Consider the following 16,645-nt stretch of genomic DNA (forward strand, 5'->3'; position numbering starts at 1 on the left):
TATTATTTCTGTGACTGTGACAAGAAAGGACATGTCAGCCACTAGCTGTTTTCCCTACAGTTTTTTCGAATCACTGCGAAACAGCGCCAAACCTTGTGAAATAGAAGGTGCCCCTTATAACGAGTGGTGCTGTTTTATTTTGTCATGACCATTACAAGAACCCCTCCCCCCCCTCCCCACTAATAGTGGCTTGGAACTAGAGTACCATAAGGCTGCTTAGCCAACAGTCCTGTAGTCTCCGAAATACTCCATGTCTTCCAAGTCAGAATGTTAGCATCAGGAAAAGCTTCAAGGCCACCATAATCTGCTTGATTGGCCAACACAACAGCAAGTGTGAGCCAAGTACTACCTCCAAACACTGCCTGTACATCACAGGTAAAGTTCAGATGGAGTCCTCGAAATACATTCGGTCCTCCAATCAACTGCTGTTTATTAAATTGACCAACAAGGTCAATATCAATAGCCTTCAAACTGCGATACACATCCAGAAATGTCTCAGTTTAGCCGATGACTCCGTTGATGATGGTATCTGGGGATTACGGTGTAACTGGCCACGCTTTCCCACCCGAGTTTTGCGATAATTAAGCCAGTCCGTCATTGACTAACTTAGTGAGCCGCCGTGCAGAAATTCTTCCTAGCTCGTACGTGGAGATGAACTCGTAGTTTATGTCCCTTTGCAGAGCCGCATCAGTGTCGACGTATTCTCGAAGTGCAATAACACTTATGTGTTTTATACAATGCAGCGGGAAGAACTTTTTTGTGCAAATAAGTTTTACACAGAATACCATTATGGTGCGTGTATTTAAGAAATACCGTAAAATGAACTTCATCAAACTGATTATAGGCTAACAATTAACGGTACGAGAGCATGATCTGTTGCATGACTATGGCGCACAGTCCATAACTTGAGCGTACAACGGGTATAGTCCGTGTAAGATCGAACATCTTGGGTAAGGCCAATGTTATTCATTTCTTTATTAATGTCAAATGGCATTTTACAATGCCGACATTGTAAAAGTACTGGAAGATATTTATGGGCTGTAGGCTCCTCCTAATGTCTGAACCGCAAAGGCAACTTGTGTCAGCAAATATTTATTGACAACAATTACTTGATTCATGCCAGAGTAAATGCACTTTCTCCACGTATCTCTTTGCTGACGTCACAAGCGATTTCTGCATCGGCATCTCATCCCACTGGGTCTGAAAGCGCCAAATGCCCAACCGCCTCTGTTCGCCAGAGTGGGAACCTACCGCTCGCTCCTTACTCCGTACGTACTGCAGCGCTGATACATTCACTTCACGTATGTGAAATAGCAAAACTAGAGATACAGTAAACTGCGCTCTCTTCTGTAAATAAGGGGTAGATTAAAAAAAATGGCTCTGAGCACTATGGGACTCAACTGCTGAGGTTATAAGTCCCCTAGACCTTGGAACTACTTAAACCTAACTAACCTAAGAACAACACACACATCCATGCCCGAGGCAGGATTCGAACCTGCGACCGTAGCAGTCGCGCGGTTCCAGACTGTAGCGCCAGAACCGCTCGTCCACCAGCGGCCGGCAAGGGGTAGATTAGACCATCCTCAAATATACAAAGCCTTGTTCTGTTTTTTGCGAGACTGTAGCTTGTATATACGAAATGTTTTATTCTGATCTCCATCTGTATGCTTTCCAACCTCCATTGAGTTTCTTTTTCTTCTATTTTATCTACAATTAATACGTTAAATTTTCTTAGCTGTATGTATTGTACCTATGGGAACTTTGTAAAATAATTGTAAGTCAATATTCAAACTTTTTTATTGTGATTTCTCTGTATATGCGTTTCATATTTGGATGAGGCTTTTGACGTGTGCGGATAGCCGTTTGTGACAAAGCTCCGCTTACAGGACGGAGAAATGTGCAAGTCGTGGATCGAATCCGCCTGGCGGATTGACGACGAGGGTCAGTGTGCCAGGCAGCAGGGAGGTGGTTTTTAGGCGGTTTCTTACATCGAGCTACCTGAATATCGGGCTGATACCGAAATCCCGCCTCAGATACACGTTCCACAAACATTTTAGAAGCCTTTCGCTCACTTTCACGTGAATAACACCACATCCAGACAGTTTGGGCTTACATATTCCGTTCTGCGGAGTAACAGGGAGGCCACAGCAAGGGCATCCGGTCAACCCTCAAACTAACCATGCCAAATACGTAAATTACCATGCTGAACCTGGAACTAAATGGGACAAAGGCACAAGCAAAAAGGTTTGTACCAAGTCGTTGGCAGTGTGGCTCAGTGAATCAAAGCCAAATAATAATAAGAAAGCAACTGCCGGCACATAACCACAGTCTTTCAAATGGCGCCAAAGGAAATGACAGATCTTCCGACAGATAATTTTTCTTCAGTAGTGGTACATGTGAAACGTCCCCTTAGAAAAATTGTACAAGACTGTGCTTAAACTGACACATATTATTTTTAGCGCAACGCAGTCTGACTTTCAAAAATCCCTACGAAAGAATGGCCCTGAGTAACATTAACCTATACTTTTCAAAAATCACTTACCTCACCAAAAATCTTCGTTACTCGAACTACTGCAATACAGTGAGCGCCACTACTGCCAGCTAGATAAAAGATTCAAACTACGGAAGGTACTAACTACTGATAGGCATAGGTAGCGAATGAAAGATTTTAATAGAGAACAAAATGTATTTACCTTAAGTCATAATATATATAGCAGTTCATGACATCCAGTCTTACAAACTTCAAAACTCCGCCATCTCTCTCCCCACATGCACCACTGCTGACGGCTCACCAACTGCGCAACGCTACGCGCTGTTAGCATCCAGCTGCCCAACACTACAATGGCAGACAACAATGCAAACTAGACATAGACTGCACACAGCACAGCCAGTGATTTTTATACGTGGCGTTACCAATAAGAAAACCTAAACAACCTACTTACTCATGTACTCACCCACAGAGAGGTGTGGGTTAAGGGTCCATTCTCCTCATTCAGCCTATAAAATGAGCGATTTTCACGTTTTTTGGAGAAACTAATGTAACAATCAACGTAAATCTTTTTGCACATTATCTATTGAATGTTGTAAATTCTGATTTTTTTTAAAAAAAAAAGAAACTCAGCCATCATTAAGCCCCCCTTCCGCGTTGTTAAAGTTGCTGTGCCAAAAATGAGGTGTGTTCATGACGGAAGTGCTGCAGGCTGCAAATCTTATCTGAAATATAAATATAAATAATAATAAGAAGAAGAAGAAGGAGGAGGAGGAGGAGGAGGAGGAGGAGAAGAAGAAGAAGAAGAAGAAGAAGAAGAAGAATTTCCCTAATCTGTAAGATATTTCTCAATGAATAACAGCATAGTTTTCTTGAAATTTGACGAAATAATGGTGTGGTGGACATTTGAAAGAAAAATGTTTTTATGTGTTATTGTTAACGCTTTTTACAGTAACTAATAACTAAATTAAAATAAAAAATAGCCTGTTTATCTTTGCGAATATAGTCGAGGAGTGTTTCAGCCAAATTGCTGGAAGTGTGCCCGCACTCCATTCTGTCAGCTTAAGCTGCATTGTATTGCAAACTGCACGACTTCCGTCATGGACACACCTCATTTTGTACAATGCAAGTTTAACTCCTCGGATGGCGGGATTAAAGAAAAAAGAAAAGAAAATTGTAACAATCGCTTATTTTACTGGTTGACTGAGGAGAATGGGCCTTCAAAACTAGACATTGATGCCTAGTGTGGTGACCAGGAACTGAATGTACTAACTCCTATACTTACTGGCCAAATCAGCACACCAAGTAAAAAATTAGTCAGACCCTGCGAGACATCACGCTAATACCATGTAACTTCGCCAGTGGGTTCAAATCTGGCCACTCCATGTTGGTTAGATCACGTAGAGTTTGCACCTGGTAGCTGAGTGGTCAGCAAACGGCCCGGGTTCGATTCCCGGCTGGGTCGGAGATTTTTTCCGCTCAGGAAATGGATGTTGTGTTTTCCTTATCATTTCATCCCCATCAACACGCAAGTCGCCGACGTGGCGTCAGTTCGAAAGACTTGCACCAGAACGGTCTACCCGACGGGAGGCCCTAGCCACACGGTATTTTTTTAGATCCCGTAGAGGTATAAAATTATAGGGATGCTGACTGCTACTTTCTCTCGCTCTTCCAAACAGTCCCAGGTATTTTCTGTGGGACAAGGGTGGAATGATTCAGCGGGCCAGTGTAGCTGGGCCAGTGTAGCTGCGGTAGTGCGGCAGTGTTAGTCAACGTAAGCGTGCAGACCTATGAACATGGCTGCTAGTCATCTTGGAAGACGGTAGTGTCCACAAATATTCGGCATCAAAACGTAGAAGAAAAGCCAATACTTGGCCATCGATAATAATTAAGCGAACAAATCTGGATGGAACAACAAAAAAATTAAAATAATTACAGTCAAATGGCGGCAGCATCATTCAGAAATTTGCCTGGTTCATGTTGGCGGTAACCTGTGAGAGTGAGTCCATGTAACGAAAAACACCCGCAAATCATCACAGCACCATATCCAGCCTGAACTGCATCAGTCATACAATTCGGGTTAAACGCTGATCCTTTGGTGCAGCCAACCTCCGGCCGACGTGTTTGTGGCCGCGCGCGGCGGCGATGGGACAATAGGAAGTAGGATTTGGTTTAACGTTCCGTCGACATCGAGGTCATTGGAGGCGGGGCACACGCTCGGATTGTCTGAAGGAGCAGGCCAGTGTGGCCGAGCGGTTCTAGGCGCTTCAGTCTGTAACCGCGCGACCGCTACGATCGCAGGTTCGAATCCTGCTCGAGCATGGATGTGTGTGATGTCCTTAGGTTAGTTAGGTTTAAGCAGTTCTAAGTTCTAGGGGACTGATGAGCACAGCAGTTGAGTCCCCTAGTGCTCAGAGCCATTTGAACCATTTTGAAGGCCGGTGCGTGATTGCTACATCTCATCGCTCTCCTCTTCGCCTTCTTCCTCATGTATACTCTTTTGTTCACGGTTTTTCCGCTGTACCTGATAGTTATGACGGTGTTACGCTGCTATAGCAGTTCATGCCTTTACATTTTCAGCTTCGCAGACTGTGTAATCCCTTTCGGTAAGTGATACAGAATTCTTCTACTGTGGATGCCGGTGGGACATAGCGCACAGATGTCTACCGATGCCATTGGATTTCCTGTAGATTGTGAGCTCTGGTGACATGTACACTTCCACGCCGAGGAAAGCCAGCGTGCAGTGTAGTTTGAGTTACCGATGTAATCTTCGGAATTCTGCCTTCTCTTGCGGCCAGATGACGAAACTGTTGTTAACGTAGTAAATACAGCATTTTTGTTTCAATGTTGCGGAATGAAGTTCTGTTTTATCAAATGCTTCCACGATGTCAGCTGATAATGATGGGAGGATGACAATGCAGTATTTTGTCACACAAGCCAGTTAAATTAACTCTGAACTTAATGTCTTGCTTCTTGAAGATCTGAACTTGCAAGAATTTCTCCTTCAGTATTCACAGGAAACACTGTTCGGCGTCCTCTTGTATTTTACCAGAGGATCCTGCACGAATGGAAAGGAATGCGATGTTAAAGAGCAACTTGTGAATGAAAAAAGTATGAGGCCACCTTCAATTACAGAGATGAAAAATCACGTCGTCAGTAATTGCATGTTAGAGCAGCACAGGAAAATGCCTCACATTTGGCGCAAAAGGTCAGGAACGATGACCCTGTATTTGACATTGCTCAAGAGGTATGCGTATTTTCAGCTTTATCTGATCTTGCAGCTCTTTTAATCATTCTCCAAATAAAGACTGCAACCACTTACGCTAGAGCGGCTAAACAAATGATTTTGCAGCTCCATCCACTTGCGTGTAATTTTGGAATCGGTCTCTCAAGATATTTTGATAGCTAGTGGTCACAGACACTCTGATACAAAAATGACAGCAGTGGCTCTGCATACCACCCATGAGCAGTTACTGCTCTATGCTGCCAGCACCAGTAGTCAGCAAGAAGTATGCAAGGGTCTGAGGATGATCAGACATTGGTCGAAACCGATCACCGTTCATTTAAATAAAATACTTTTCGCGGTCTACACTGTTTTTATTATATTTTTCGTAACATTTTATGGCCGCTGATATTTCCTAAAACCATGTTTCAAAAACGTTTTTCACCATTCAATATATTCGTCCATCTTGATCGCGAATTTATATTTTTATTTTCGTTTCGGCCACATTCATCATCGGGATAACTTAAAAATAACTCGATGCACTGTATCTCGTAAGTTCATATTTACATTTGTACCATGACTAGACACTGGACTACTCGATGCGCTGTTTCTTGTCGGTTCATACATACACTCGTACCATGATGATGGTACTGACAAGTTTCAGCGTATCGAGGATTTTAAAATGTAATTCTGATATGGTTCTGGCCAAAGTCCGTTAACGTAGATTTTCTGCAATTGAGTTTATAAAATGTGAGTCTCATTATAGCTGTTGCCGAAACGCGCTTCAGTTACTAAAAAAACAAGATATAAATTAACAATCAAGATAGAATATTACATTGATTAACACACTTTGTAGACGGGTTCCATGGCTTGGCTACAGTAAGCAAGCTCAAATGGATGTAGGGTGTAGTAGTTGTGGAAATATTAAGAGAGCTGAGCGGCATAAATTGTCGTGTCCTAACACAGGATAGAAGGAAGACAGGAGGTTTGAGGACAGTCTGCAATTTCCAAGCTATGATGAGAAAATTCAGGAAGACAAATTCCACTGATGACAGGGTGATGACTTGGATCAGCCCTAAACATTGTCACAGGGCACCTACGAGAAGCGTGGATTCTGGGACTCGACAGGATGCGTGTACCGGGAGGGACTCATGGAGTTCAGGGGTCTGATTAACACTATTTATTTGCAATCAGACTAACTAATACAGCGAAGGCTCATGCTAAACAAAGGAGGCAAATGGTTGCACAACAGAAGTCAGTGTCTGGACCCATGGGGAAGGGTGCTAACAGAAGCAGCGAACACCAGCAGCACATTAAGTACAAACTTAAGAGCAGCTCTCCAAGTGAGATAGACATGTCGGAGCTTACCGAGGCTGGCCACGAGCGACACGGAGTCAGCACCGCAGCGATCTGGCTGAAAACTCTACCTGAATACAAAAACATGGGTTTTTAATGAATCGTGGGGACACTCCGTTTCACCCACGAATCCTTCGCCACTTAACAAGCTTCGACCAGTCTTGCTCTGCACCTCCAGGGCGCATTTGGCCAACCAAATTTAGAGCACTCCCCCACTCATACTTTGTAGTTAGGGATGCTTCTAGACTTTATATTAACCAACTCCAAGTTTGGTATCAACAGCGTTCATCTGGAAGCTGTCACCGTCACTCCTATTATGGCTGGCAACAACTGTGTTTTACATCACTTGGCGCCGCCCTCCGTCCTTCAGTGTGTGGGGGACGCTGTGGTAGCACTCTAACCTGTGTAAACCCACTGCTGTTGCAGTTCTCAGGAGCAAATATAAAGCTTGCTGCCTTTGCTAAGACGTACCTTTTAGTGGCCATCTCCTACAGTGACGCCTTACAACAGCGTCTATGCGGTGTGTGGAGTTGCCAGTTAATTCTCTGAAGTGAAATTTCTCCCCTGGGTCAGCTCCCCAGGGCGTCTGCAATTTGCAGGGCTCTAGTGTTACATTTCAATTCGGTAATCTAAACGATATCACTTTTACCTGCTCTCTGCTCTGTGTCTTTGGCTTCCTGCCTTGGAGTGCCCTTGATGGCTTCCAACAGCATTATGTGTAACATTGTACTAGTCATTGTGTTGTCAATATATGACAAAATTGAGTTACAAAATGGTTCAAATGGCTCTGAGTACTATGGAACTTAACATCTGTGGTCATCGGTCCCCTAGAACTTAGAACTACTTAAACCTAACTAACCTAAGGACATCACACACATCCATGCCCGAGGCAGGATTCGAACCTGCGACCGTACCGGTCGCGCGGTTCCGGACTGCAGCGCCTAGAACCGCACGGCCACACCGGCCGGCCACTGAGTTGCATCAACCAGTACTTGGACAGAAGAGGAGGAGGAGATTAGTGTTTAATGTCCCGTCGACAACGAGGTCATTAGAGACGGAGGGCAAGCTCGGGTGAGGGAAGGATGGGGAAGGAAATCGGCCGTGCCCTTTCAAAGGAACCATCCCGGCATTTGCCTCAAGCGATTTAGAGAAATCACTGAAAACCTCCCGAATGCGAGTCCAGTGTGCTAACCACTGCGCCACCTCGCTCGGTTGGACTGAAGAAGACATGAAAACGTGCATATTAAGCGATTGCGTTCATTAGCAAGCAACAAACGCAGCTGAAAACAGCTCACACGCTGGACCAGCTGGTTAAGAGTTTCTTTATCAAAAAAGCTTTTGGCAGGAGTTCGCTGTGTCGAGAGATAACATTGTCTCTTGATGCAAGAACTTGTCCGTAGCTGCTGTAGATTACGCGCAATTACTGCAACATTCAGCAAACATCGGATAAGGTGGTGCAGTGCTTAGCACACAGGACTCGCTTTCGGGAGGACGACGTTTAAAACCTACGTCCGGCCACCCTAACTTAGATTTTCCATGATTTCCCTAAATCGCTTCAAGTGAATGCCGGGATGGATCCTGCGAAAGGGCACACCAATTTCCTTCCCCATTCTTCCCTCATCCGATGGGACCGATGACCTTGCTGTTTCGCCCACTATCGCCGAATAAACCAACCAACCATTCAGCGATTACCAAAGAGTGTTAATCGGGTCAAGTATTTATTATTCTTTGTAATTTTTTATATTCTTGTACTTTTAACTTCCGTTCCATTACACTCTCACTGCTCTCTCTCTTTTTTCCTACGGTAGGATTCGGTACGAATCACGCAACTGAATTCAATTATTTAAGGTTGAAAACAAGTACACTGTTTTTGTCGTACTGATTAGTAGAGCAAAATCAGTGTATTTGTTATTCAACTTAAATATGGAACTGTTCTACCAAGAAGTAAGAGAAGAGTATAAAAGCAAGATGAATTCAGTTAATTTACTCCAGGTTTACGATTGATAACAACCACAATGTACGAGACTGGCGAAATACCCACATATTTCAAGAGGACTGTAACAAATTACAAATAAAGCAGCTGCTGCCAGGTGTGGATATTACCTAACGATCAGTTTAATAAGTCATGATTGCAAAATATTAACCCATATTCTTTACAGAAGCCGACCTCGGGGAAGATCATTTTGGATTCCAGATAAATGTAGGAGCACGGGAGGCAATACTGACCCTACGACTTCCCGTAAAAAGTTGATCAAGGAAGGCAAACCTACGGTTTGCACTTTTAGATTTATAGAAGCCTTTTACAATGTTGACTGCAATACTTTTTGAAATTCTGGAGGTAGTAGGGGTAAAATACAGGGAGAAAAATGCTATTTATAACTCGTGCAGAAACCAGATAGCAGTCATAAGAGTCGAGGGGCATGGAAAGGAAGCAGTGGTTCAGAAGGAAGTGAGACAGGGTTGTAACGTCTCCACAACGTTATTGAATCTGTGCACTGAGCAAGCCAGTGAGAGATTTGAACTGAGAAGAAAAGTTCAGGAGAAGAAATAAAAACTTTTAAGTTTGCCGATGACATTGTAATTCTGTCAGAGACAGTAAAGGACTTGGAAGTGCAGTTGAACGGAATGGGTGGGTTGGTTGGTTGTTTTGGGGAGACCAGACAGCGAGGTCATCGATCTCATCGGATTAGGGAAGGATGGGGAAGGAAGTCGGCCGTACGTTAGGAAATCTTTTGAAATGTGGTGCTACAGAAGATAGAACTGGAGAAAGAAAGTAATTAGTGGCGCAACTTGACTAAAATAAGGGACGTTTGATAGGATACGCTCTGAGACATCAAGGGCTCACCAGTTTATTATGGGAGGGAAAAGTTTCTTGGGACGGGGTGAGGGGGCGTGGGACGGGAGCGTAAAAATCGTAGCGGCAGAGAAAGAGATGAATATAGTAAGCAGATTTAGAAGGATGTAGGTTGTAGTAGTTACTCGTTGACAAGAGTCTTGCGCAGGATAGAGTAGCATGGAAACCTGCATGAAACCAGTCTTCAGACTGAAGACCACAACAGCAATACTGTTGTTAACTTTCTTCACTGTACACAGAACACTGTCACTGATTTTAAATGAGCTACCTGATCTGCAAAATTGATTTTTCAACTTTCGTGTCGCCGGCAGGCGAATCATCTCAAAAATAAATTCTTACGACCAAACTATACAATCATTCAGTAGTACAGCTCGCCACTGAGTCTCCCGACCGACGTCCAAGCCCAGCGACGCGAACCACAGACAACCACCACCCACTTTTTCGGCCAGAAATGCAGCGTTGCTTAGTCTTACAACGCGCGGAGGCCATTTTTCGCCGGTCTTGCATAAACATATCGATATTCAGACGAGCTGTCAGAACGATATCCTCACGTACTATACATACGGGGAGAGTCCGGGACATCAGGAGGCTGGGTAAAGTTGAGAACAGGGCGAATTTTCAACAATGTGCGATAAGACAGCAGCAGCTGACAGGAAGGTAAAAACCGGTACTGGTATACACGACATGGTCACCGTACTTAGCTACTGCAGTAAAATATACAACCACAAGTAAATAAATGTTAAACTGAAACGTCTGACATTGTATTTCGACGCTACTAGTTATTTACTGATAAAATTAACCATTTCGTCATCCCTGTTAGCTGATAAACTGTTTAGCAAACACTAGCTGTGAAGTTACTCTTTGGTGCTGGAAGGAAAAGGCGTGTTTGAAGAATCACAAAAAAAAAAAAAAAAGGTTCAAATGGATCTGAGCACTATGGGACTTAACATCTGTGGTCTTCAGTCCCCTAGAACTTAGAACTACTTAAAGCTAACTAACCTAAGGACATCACACACATCCATGTCCGAGGCAGGATTCGAACCTGTGACCGTAGTTGTTTCCCAATGAATCTCAACCTAGCACCCGTCTTACCAACAATTAATTTAATATGATCATTCCAATTCAAATCGTTCCGCACGGTCGCGCGGTTCCGGACTCAGCGCCTAGAACCGCTAGACCACCGCGGCCGGCGAAGAATCACCAGCAGTGATTTAGGTAAACGACGTAAAATGCAAATCAGCGTGCTTCTACGGGATTTGAAGTCTGTAACACGTAACCTGCCAAGAAACAAATGTGGAGTTAAGCGTATGTCATCGGACTAGCTCTAACAGGGTTGTCCTCTTTCGTTTTGCTGTTAGGAATACACACTCACAATTAGTAACTGGAAGTACAGCCAATCTGAGCTACCACGAAAGCTTAGAATATATGTCAAAGCCGAAAGATATCGCTGACACCAGTGAATATTCTGCAGGCGATAGTGACTTCCGAGGTCTGTATTCCCTAGGGAATCGCTTTACAGTTTACTCTAATGACGATTCTGTGAGCTGAATTACGAGCATGTCTCTTGTCAACAGTAATTATAATACGTGAATGTAATTTATGATGTTCTGCTATCAGGAATTTATTAAATACCTTGTTGTCTGCTGTACAATCTCATCTTCAGCTATACCTTTGAAGTCTAATTAACTCATCCAAAAAGGTCACGACATTTTGTTTTCACGGGGACTGACACTGTAGACTGTACTGTACTTAGTAAAACTTCGTTATCCCTTACGGCTTCGGAACCAATTGCGAAGATTCGGATCCAAACTATAGCAGTGTCTGCTGTTACTAGTAACAGATTACTATGGGCGTTTTAATTTGAAAAAAAAAATTATTAACTAGATCTAAAAAAAATTTTACTAAGTCAAAGGAAAGGCTTTGTGCCGTTTCGTAAGGTGTCTTCGTTTTACAGGAGCACCATACTAAGCATTTTCACTGATACAGGGAACATCCTTTGTTGGCACTTCGGTATTCGTTCTGGTTGTAGTCTGTGCCCTGCCCTCTTCGGATTAAAAGATTCTGTGCAAAGCAGCTCCGTTTCCACACATAAACCACAAATCACAGTTTATGGAGTTTTTAGATAAGTTTCAAATAAATTATACCCGACATCTCTCTTTCTGAATTTAACGGAGTGTAGCCATGTATGGAAGTGAAACATGGACGATAAATAGTTTGGACAAGAAGAGAATAAAAGCTTTCGAAATGTGGTGCTACAGAAGAATGCTGAAGATTAGACGGGTAGATCACATAACTAATGAGGAGGTATTGAACAGAATTGGGGAGAAGAGGAGTTTGTGGCACAACTTGACAAGAAGGAGGGACCGGTTGGTAGGACATCTTCTGAGACATCAAGGGATCACAAATTTAGCGTTGGCGGGCAGCGTGGAGGGTAAAAATCGTAGAGGGAGACCAAGAGATGAATACACTAAGCAGATTCAGAAGGATGTAGGTTGCAGTAAGTACTGGGAGATAAAGAAGCTTGCACAGGACGGAGTACCATGGAGAGCTGCATCAAACCAGTCTCAGGACTGCAGACAACGATATAGTTCTGAAGATCTACAGGGTCAGGGTCTGCCAGGAAGTTTCATACAGGGCCAGTGTTTAAATACAATAAACAACGTGCCTGTGTTAGTGAATGACACTTTTTTGTGTCTAGGGACAGTTCAGCACATTTTGTGGAAACGAGTAAGTTAATTTCAACCAATTTATTTAATTTATTACTCTGCTTTTATTGAAAAAAATTTATAAATGTTTGGCATCACTTTCTCATTTTTTATCTGGTTATTATTTGCAACAACCATAAAATGGTTAATGAATTTCTACTACACGCCAATGATTATCATGATACTGTAAATTATTTTTTGCAGAAGATGATTATATTGTGTGTGGATTGTGTGCTGAACCGTGGACCTAGAAACGATGGAGAGGCTTCGTCCCACCGTAGCCCTCAATAATTTACAACCCTACAACAGGTCACAGCAGTCCACCCACCTCACTGCCGCCCCACACCGAATCCAGGGTAATTGTGCGGTTCGGCCTCCAGTGGAACCCCCTTCGGGAATGTCTCATACCAGATGAGTGTAATCCCACATGTTTGCGTGGTAGAGTAATTATGGTGTATGCGTACAAAGAGATATTGTTTGCGCAGCAATCGCCGACATAGTGTAACTGAGGCGAAATAAGGGGAACCACCCAGCATTCGCTGAGGCAAATGGAAAACCGCCTAAAAACCATCCACAGACTGGCCGGCACACCGGACCTCGACACTAATCCGCCGGGCGGATTCATGCCGGAGACAGGTACGCCTTTCCGTTCGGGAAGCAGCGAGTTAGACCGCGCGGCTAGCCGGGTGGGCTAGATGACTGTGTGCTTTCCAAAGATTAACTGTAATGTTCAAACATTCAAGCGACAGATACAATTAGGTAAAACTTTCAGAATGCGTACATATTATCTTCTTTTAAATTAAGGCATCGTTTTGGAAAATAATGCAAATAATGTGAAAGAGGCAACCGTTTTACCAAGCTTTGTGCGTTACCGCAGAGCAGGTCGTTCATATGGAAGAAGTACTATGTTCGGTGGACAGCAATAGTTTCCAGAGTATAAGTCAAACTTGATTCTCATAAATCACTTGATTTTGCTAAACATGGTTCAAAATCAGCCAAAGAGTTCTGCGTCTCAGTTACATCTTACAATACCGTCGATACTTACACACTGATTATGGGATTCAGAACATACTTACGGTACACCAGTCGTGAAAATGATCTCGTCTGAAGTGTAATAACGTTGTGCTGCGTCGAAATTATTTGTATGACTGGATAGTGAACTTCAGCATACCATTATTTATGAAGTGGAAAGATGTAAAGGAATCAAAATATCTGTGTGAACTACTTCGAATCTGCTATCTATTCAAATCATTTTCCCATTAATTTTTATTTTCTCCCTGTTATAAACAAAATTCGAAGTTCACGAATTAAGAATTCTTACATTCCGTCACAAATATTTTTGCTGTCTATGCCACGTATTTATATAGCGAAGTAAGAAATTCATGACGCTATAAGTACGTAAGCCGTCGGACACACGGTCTCGAGAATACCACGATGCATTACGAACTTATTTTGCTGCATGTCAGTTAATTTATGAGCGAATATTAGGTAAGCGGACAGTTTTTACCTTGCTTTTGTGAATGTCACAGCACTTCAAGGCGTACACTGATGGTGCTCGTTATTCTTATTTAATTCGTTTACATGTTTTTCACTCCACGTGGAAGTAGACACCTATTTTAATCCGGTGCGGTGTAAGAAGAAGCCTTGAAAGGCCAATCAGGAAAATATTCCTTTGTCTCACATTCGTTTTATAGCAGTGCGGAAGTCCTTAAGTGAGGTCAGCGGGTGTGAATGCGACCTTTAGTCCACGCAGAGTGAATAACATCACGCAATATGACAAGTGAGAGTAAGCAGACACAAAGTTACTAATACATTTCTGGTGTATGATACAATGGAGGAGACACAGAGTGATGTGTGTCAAGATAAGAAACGAATGTTTTGGCATCTTCTCTAATGTAGCTTCCGTGTCCTTATATCGTTTTACATTACTTCAGGAAGACAATAATGCGAACAGCTCATAATTAAAAAAAAGAGACTTTTCGTCTCATTAGTTGTGTAGTTCACATCCCAGAATAACTCGTTTGGATGAAGAGATTAAGAAAATTGTTTATAGGTAAGTGCTTCAAATCTTTCGCTCACGTCTATCAAACCATCATCACTGCTGTTAAAAGTTTTGTTGGGGTGCCTCTTACATTTCCATGTATGTTTTCCGATAGATCTCACTCTGCAGTAACTCATGTGGTGTAAAGCGCTATACGTTGCCAGGAAAACAGACGACCACAGATTTGCAACGGCCTACTTGGTAACACGAATGTCAGAGAAACATCGGTATGACTGACACACCACAGACAAAGGTTCTGTATGAAAAAAAAAGTCTGTAACAATATAGAAACATAATTTATTGAGGCGTTATTTCTGTAATTTTATTTTAGCTGATGTACAGGAAAAAATGGCTCTGAGCACTACATGACTTAACTTCTAAAATCATCATTCCCCTAGAACAAAGAGCTACTTAAACCTAACTAACCTAAGGATATCACACACATCCACGCCCGATGCAGGATTCGAAACTGCGACCGTAGCGGTCGCGCAGTTCCAGACTGTAGCGCCTAGAACCGCTCGGCCACTTCGGCCGGCTACAGTAAAAAGAAAGCAATAAAAACAGTTTTTGTTTGTTATGTTCCAAAACTCTGATAAATTATGGAAATTTATTTACTTAATCGTATGGCGATTTTATACAATGTACAGTTGATTTAAGGCAAATGATTTTATACAATATACATATGATATAAGACAAGATTAAACCTTTAAGTCCGTGTTTTTCAACCAGTTAATTAAGCTGGGTGTGAGAGTGAACAAGTCATCGGGAATTCCAGGGTATGAATGAAGTGGACTAAATGTTCAATTATCTGATCTTCTTGATTACATTACCTCATTCGTACCTGAAGTAGCTACAGCAACCATGTCCAGTCCTTAATCTGTTGAGACGGCACCAAAATTTCCTCGGCAGGTCAATAGCTTTGGCTTCTTTGTGGGATCAAGGTGATGGGCTCTTGTTCCCAATGTTTTTGTTGACCATTCATGCTTCCAGCTTTCATTTAGATCAAAACCATTATGGAAATGACATTTTGTAACATGCGACATTTTGTAACATTTGAAGCTGCTGATTATTTAATTTTTAATTGTACGACCAGTTTCAGTCAGAGGTCATTTTGCAGTATAGTTCTGTTAATAATATATCTCATAAAACAGTTGTCAAAATACGACATTTATGCGAAGATAGATGAACGGAGTGTCCAGTATACCACTATACAACACGACGTAATAAACTAGTTGTATAATGAACACTCCATGCATAAATGTCAGTTTTGACTATTGTTTTATGAGATATTTTGTGTTATTATCAAAAACTGTACCGCTAAATGGTCACTAACTGAAACCTGTCGTACAAATAGAAATAAATTATTCAACTGCTTCGCGTGGTACAATATGTCATTTATATGAGAAACACGTCAGTTGTACAGTGAACAAACTTTTATGCGATACAAAACAAAACCTACTCACGAGCAACGTTCTTTTTCCAAGTTAAACGTACGCATGACGGTCTGCGCTAACTGTATCTCTGATGAATGTATCGTCGATTCGCATTATGCACTGTGTATAAAAAAAAAAAAAAAAGAAGTGCCGAAACCCGGGATCGAACCAGGGACCTTTAGATCTTCAGTCTAACGCTCTCCCAACTGAGCTATTTCGGCTGCGAGCAAAGAGCGCATTGCTGCCGTCACTCTCCGAACTGCGGGAATAGACGCGTTGGTATCTCCGCAACGCAACTTCTGGCTTTGTTATAGACTGGATGTCTCTTCTTTTCGCACATAAGAAAAAGAGTTTCCAGCGTGAAAACTAGGAGAGACTTTAGTGAATTATTTGTAAAACGTGAATGTTCTGAAAGCAGTTGTGGAGGAGCTAATAATAATGGTTCTGGACAGTTTCTGGAGATAAAAAAGGAGAATTGGTACTCTCTCCGCAATCAACTAACGAAATTTAATGGTCGTTTTATAATGAATAAAATAAAAATGCTG

At 42.4% G+C, this 16,645-nt stretch overlaps 1 non-coding gene across 1 annotated transcript; it reads right to left on the reverse strand.

The window, feature by feature from the left end:
* Positions 1–16,248: 16,248 nt before the first annotated feature.
* Positions 16,249–16,321, reverse strand: Trnaf-gaa (transfer RNA phenylalanine (anticodon GAA)). Its single transcript has one exon. It is a non-coding gene; the product is annotated as a tRNA-Phe (tRNA).
* Between the last annotated feature and the right edge of the window lie 324 nt (positions 16,322–16,645).

This window comes from Schistocerca gregaria, chromosome 1 (assembly GCF_023897955.1).
Source record: "Schistocerca gregaria isolate iqSchGreg1 chromosome 1, iqSchGreg1.2, whole genome shotgun sequence".
Classification (NCBI taxonomy): Eukaryota; Metazoa; Arthropoda; class Insecta; order Orthoptera; family Acrididae; genus Schistocerca; species Schistocerca gregaria.